Source organism: Schistocerca cancellata, chromosome 2 (assembly GCF_023864275.1).
Source record: "Schistocerca cancellata isolate TAMUIC-IGC-003103 chromosome 2, iqSchCanc2.1, whole genome shotgun sequence".
NCBI lineage: Eukaryota > Metazoa > Arthropoda > Insecta > Orthoptera > Acrididae > Schistocerca > Schistocerca cancellata.
Genome location: NC_064627.1, coordinates 159,122,048 through 159,128,073, shown reverse-complemented (window position 1 = coordinate 159,128,073; position 6,026 = coordinate 159,122,048). Strand labels below are relative to the sequence as shown.

The 6,026-nt window shown below is 45.7% G+C and overlaps 1 pseudogene; it reads right to left on the bottom strand.

Moving 5' to 3' along the window:
* Window positions 1–1,213: 1,213 nt before the first annotated feature.
* On the bottom strand, window positions 1,214–1,331 carry LOC126163594 (5S ribosomal RNA; annotated as a pseudogene).
* Between the last annotated feature and the right edge of the window lie 4,695 nt (window positions 1,332–6,026).

Here is a 6,026-nt window from a genome sequence, read left to right as displayed (position 1 = left end):
AATCTTTTCATTGCACATAAATGGTGGGTCTCCAGTTTTGTCCTACTGCAAATACGACATATACGCTGATGACCTCCAGTTCTATCTAAGTGCATAACCAATAAACCGGAAGACAGCTTCGAGACTCTCAGTACCGACCTGTGTGTGCCATCAAAATGGGCGCTGAATATAGGGTTAAAGCTCAACCCATTCAAAACCCAAGCGGAACTGGTTGGCCATTGTAGGCTCATTAGCTCGAAATATCGGGAATCCCTACGTCTTTAACCCAAAATGGGAAAAACATCAACTTCTCTCCTTCAGCAAAGAGTCTAGGATTAATAATAGCTGAAAATCTAAACTGTACTGAGCGCGTAACTGCAGTGTGCAAGAAAGCATCAGCTTCTCTCCATGCCCTACAGAAATACAAAAAGCTCTTCCCTCTTGACCTGAAAAAGAAACTTGTCCAAATATTTATACTTCCAGTTATTGATTACAGCGATATTACCCTACAAGGCATTTGTCAGGAAAGCTCACAGCGCATGTAAGTGGTGATGAATGCCTGTGTTCGTTACATTGATGACGTTCGGCTCTTTGGCGCCATTACACCATCATATGCACAGCTAACCCGACTGCGTGCAGACAAGCGCAGAGAGCTCCATGCCATCTGTTTTCTCTGCTGTCTTATCAATGAACACTTTTTCTGTTACCTCTCCTGAACCCTGAGACTCTTACCTGAACGACACGGCAGAAACACCGCTTCCCATCAGAGCAAAATCTTTTCTGTCCCATTCCACCGTTTACCCACCTTCTCGAAATCATTTAACTCTGAAACAACCCCCCGCGTTATATTAGAGAACTAAATAACGTTTCCTGCATCAGAGGACAGGTAATGGCGCATCTACTTAGGCAACATTACCATTGTCCCTGTAGACATTCATTACCCTTGTACATGCTCTTTCCAACCTGATCTTCCTCATTTTCCATCGTTCTTAGCCGATGCAGTCTGCCCGTACACCCTACTGAAAACTCCTCCCGCTCAGGCCGTGAAGACCCAAAGGTACCGACTGGCCGTCGTGTCATCCTCAGACCACAGGCGTCACTGGATACGGATATGGAGGGGCATGTGGTCAGCACACCGCTCTCCCGGCCGTATGTCAGTTTCCAAGACCGGAGCCGCTACTTCTCAATCAAGTTGCTCCTCAGTTTGCCTCACAAGAGCTGAGCGCACCCCGCTTGCCAAAAGCGCTCGGCAGACCGGATGGTCACCCATCCAAGTGCTAGCCCAGCCCGACAGCGCTTAACTTCCGTGATCTGACGGGAACCGGTGTTACCACTGCGGCAAGGCCGTTGGCTCTTATTCACCCTCGACCCAGAAAAGATCTACTTTGTACACCTATAAATTCTTCTTACATCTGCCACAATCATTATTGTTATTAATGGCACAATTATTATTATAATTGTTATTATTATTTACTGTTACTACTATTCTTGGCAGCAGGCTCAATAGTACAAGTAATGCTAGTATTAACTTTGTTAGTTCATGGTCAGTATAATTTACTCACAATTTCTCTTTAGACACTCAAAAATAAATGTAATCGCAGTTGCGAATATGGACTACTGTATAATTGAATGCCGACAGTGAAAATTTGTGCCCGATCGGGACTCGAACCCGCCTTTGCGGGTTATCGATAGCGTTCGCCTTACCATTTGGCTGTCCGTGCAAGACTCCCGGCAATGTTCAAACTTCCATATGTCGTCAACCATGCTTCTACAGCTTGCACGCGTAATGATAATAATAACAATGAGCGTATGGCATTGGTGGCCGGAGACCCCTCGCGGGGCGGTTCGGCTGCCGCTCCACAAGTTCTTTAACGCCACTACGGCGACTTGCGAGTGAATGAGGATGAAATGATGATGAAAGACACGCAACACCCAGCCATCTCGAGGCAGAGAAAATCCCTGACCCAGCCGGGAATCAAACCCGGAATCCCGTACGCGGGAAGCGAGAACGCTACCGCAAGACCACGAGCCGCGGACGAATGCACGCGTACATCCATTATGTATATTCCCGTACAGGTGAGACATTTTGATTGAAAGTCGCTTTCCCGGTGTCGGCGGATAAATATGATATTCCACAACGCCTTTGTAACTCTGAATTACAATGCAAAGTTCATTTGGACATGCATCCATGCAGGTGTTGTGGCGCAATCACGGCAAAGTGCAATCACGGTGAGGGGAGGCACCGCGTATGCCTTCAGGTCGGCTGGTAGTGGTTAAGGGAACACTGGCAGCACGACAGCTAGCCACGGACATCATGAATTCTCATGTGTTACCTCTGATGCCACATTATAGTGGTACCATTTTTCAGCAGGATGCTGCGCTTCCACACATGACATGTATCTCAGTTATGCTGAGGTTCTTCCCTGGCCGAAAAATCAATAAATCTTCCCCCACTAGAATATATGTGGGGTCAGCTCAGACTTAGCTGTGCCCCATTGCCAGTATCCATTATGTTAAGGGTCAGTTACAGCAGTTGCGGGCGAGCGCGCCTCAGAAGAGCATTCAACGTCATTATTACATATTTCCCAACGAAATCACTACATGCACACAGGCCAAAGAGTGTGCAATGGTCATGCGTACAAGTGGGCTCATGCTATTAAGTTCTTTGTAAATTTTTCTTGATATTATAACCTCTCGAACACCACCACATACCCACTCAAACCATGAAATTTCATTTAGTTTCCCTTCACTTTCTGAGCGCTCCAATTTTTTGTCACACAGCGTACGTGACGCCTAACATTCATACATTTGATGTCATTTTCCTTACGTAAGCAAAACTTGTTGTATTAAAGAGTTTTATAGGTGAATAAATAACAAAGGAGCTAGAAGTAAAATCAATAATAGTGATGATAATAATAATAGAGAAATTAATATTAATAATAAAAAGAGAAAACGAAAGGAAATTTCTAGTGGAGATCCTGGGGCCTAAAATAGTTGCAGTAAATGATGTTATTTTACTGGTTTTGTTTATTAATATAAACTGTTATGTAGGCATGGTTTTCCACTTTTGTGTTAAAGTTATTTCCTGTTTGTTCCCTTTAATTTATTTATTGTTCAACTTTCTACTTTTTACATTGCATTACCACCGCAGTATCAGGCATATCCTTTTGGAGCGTTTGTGCTTCAATCTAGATGTGTAACTCCTTTTCCAATGTCGTTTACAAAAATTGTAACTTCTTCGGTGACAATAGTCACTAATGTCGGATGATGGGCTTGTAAAGCGAAGACCTGTTGACGCAATAAATTAATACTGTAGAACAAAAGCAAAGCAGCGCTTTCCATTTAATACACTCCTGGAAATGGAAAAAAGAACACATTGACACCGGTGTGTCAGACCCACCATACTTGCTCCGGACACTGCGAGAGGGCTGTACAAGCAATGATCACACGCACGGCACAGCGGACACACCAGGAACCGCGGTGTTGGCCGTCGAATGGCGCTAGCTGCGCAGCATTTGTGCACCGCCGCCGTCAGTGTCAGCCAGTTTGCCGTGGCATACGGAGTTCCATCGCAGTCTTTAACACTGGTAGCATGCCGCGACAGCGTGGACGTGAACCGTATGTGCAGTTGACGGACTTTGAGCGAGGGCGTATAGTGGGCATGCGGGAGGCCGGGTGGACGTACCGCCGAATTGCTCAACACGTGGGGCGTGAGGTCTCCACAGTACATCGATGTTGTTGCCAGTAGTCGGCGGAAGGTGCACGTGCCCGTCGACCTGGGACCGGACCGCAGCGACTCACGGATGCACGCCAAGACCGTAGGATCCTACGCAGTGCCGTAGGGGACCGCACCGCCACTTCCCAGCAAATTAGGGATACTGTTGCTCCTGGGGTATCGGCGAGGACCATTCGCAACCGTCTCCATGAAGCTGGGCTACGGTCCCGCACACCGTTAGGCCGTCTTCCGCTCACGCCCCAACATCGTGCAGCCCGCCTCCAGTGGTGTCGCGACAGGCGTGAATGGAGGGACGAATGGAGACGTGTCGTCTTCAGCGATGAGAGTCGCTTCTGCCTTGGTGCCAATGATGGTCGTATGCGTGTTTGGCGCCGTGCAGGTGAGCGCCACAATCAGGACTGCATACGACCGAGGCACACAGGGCCAACACCCGGCATCATGGTGTGGGGAGCGATCTCCTACACTGGCCGTACGCCACAGGTGATCGTCGAGGGGACACTGAATAGTGCACGGTACATCCAAACCGTCATCGAACCCATCGTTCTACCATTCCTAGACCGGCAAGGGAACTTGCTGTTCCAACAGGACAATGCACGTCCGCATGTATCCTGTGCCACCCAACGTGCTCTAGAAGGTGTAAGTCAACTACCCTGGCCAGCAAGATCTCCGGATCCGTCCCCCATTGAGCATGTTTGGGACTGGATGAAGCGTCGTCTCACGCGGTCTGCACGTCCAGCACGAACGCTAGTCCAACTGAGGCGCCAGGTGGAAATGGCATGGCAAGCCGTTCCACAGGACTACATCCAGCATCTCTACGATCGTCTCCATGGGAGAATAGCAGCCTGCATTGCTGCGAAAGGTGGATATACACTGTACTAGTTCCGACATTGTGCATGCTCTGTTGCCTGTGTCTATGTGCTTGTGGTTCTGTCAGTGTGATCATGTGATGTATCTGACCCCAGGAATGTGTCAATAAAGTTTCCCCTTCCTGGGACAATGAATTCACGGTGTTCTTATTTCAATTTCCAGGAGTGTACATTAGATACATTAGATGATTTTACATTCGATTCGAGATTAAACAGTAAATTATGTGAAGACTTGGACTAGATCTCAGTCACAATAGAGGAAAACAAGCTAGCTTTCCATCAGGCTGTTCCGCGGGAAGTGAATAAATTCTCCGCAAAAAACTATTAATAACAAGCCGCATTTTGTTTTCGACATTTCGATGATACCGATTCCTCTCCTAAAAAATTTATTACGATTTAGTTGTTATTAGTTATGATTTAAAATTGAAGTATTCACTGAATAAAACAAGTTATAATATTTTAAAATTTTATTAACCTTCAAATAAATAACGTTTTCTATTGAAATACAAGGATTATCAAAGTGTTCTGTCACGGGAAAAGTTTGGGAACCCCTGTTCCATACACACCTTGAAGTAATGAAACCAGCTGTGGTTCCAAAAAACAATGTCTGCTGAGAATAGGAACATTATGAAGTGTGGGATCAGTAAAGAGGGAAACAGAGAGAGCTCCACAGTAAAAATTGTGAGTGTGCGGTGTCGATCTGATGAGAAAGCAAGAGCTGCTGCATAATTCACGGACGAAGAGCGGGCAAGAGCGAATCAGATGATGAGAAATAATACGGCGAATAAAAGAAAAAGGAGGTCAAGAAGAAGGCAATTGTGCAATTGTGCAATCGTAGCCCACAGGCGGCAAGAACAGACAAATACATGTACACATAAATGATAAAAGCAATAGTAAATAAACCGGTATATTTTTCTTAAGTTGAACTGTTACAACATTACTGAGCAGAGTATAAGGATAACACTAAACGATGAAAACAGCGGTGTTCGTCTTCGAATACCCCTTGTACCTCGAAGTGTCTCTCCTTGGAGGTATTATAGATATAAAAAATACGACTACAGTACCAACAGAAACAATAATTAGGCCCCACATATTGAAAAATGTTGTTGTTTAATTAATTGGTTCTGATGAAACTATAAGTTACCAGCTTTCATCGGCTTTTTAAATGACATACGAATAGCACTTAAACTCGAGTTAGCTGACACATTTAGTAGAATCCCTCGTTCCTAGGAGAACTATGTAGCAGTGTCATTGTTGGTTATTGAAAGTGGCTGAAATGAGTGCGCTGTAGAGACATATTTTGCCGGAAAGAGTAAATGCTATTCTATTCTGCATAAGTTATTCCACTTTATTTCCCCTGCAGCACAGAAATATCGCCGCCGCCCACGGTGTTCCCTCTCGGCTGCAAGAACCGCGATTTATTCTCGCTAGATTTGGTGGGCTAC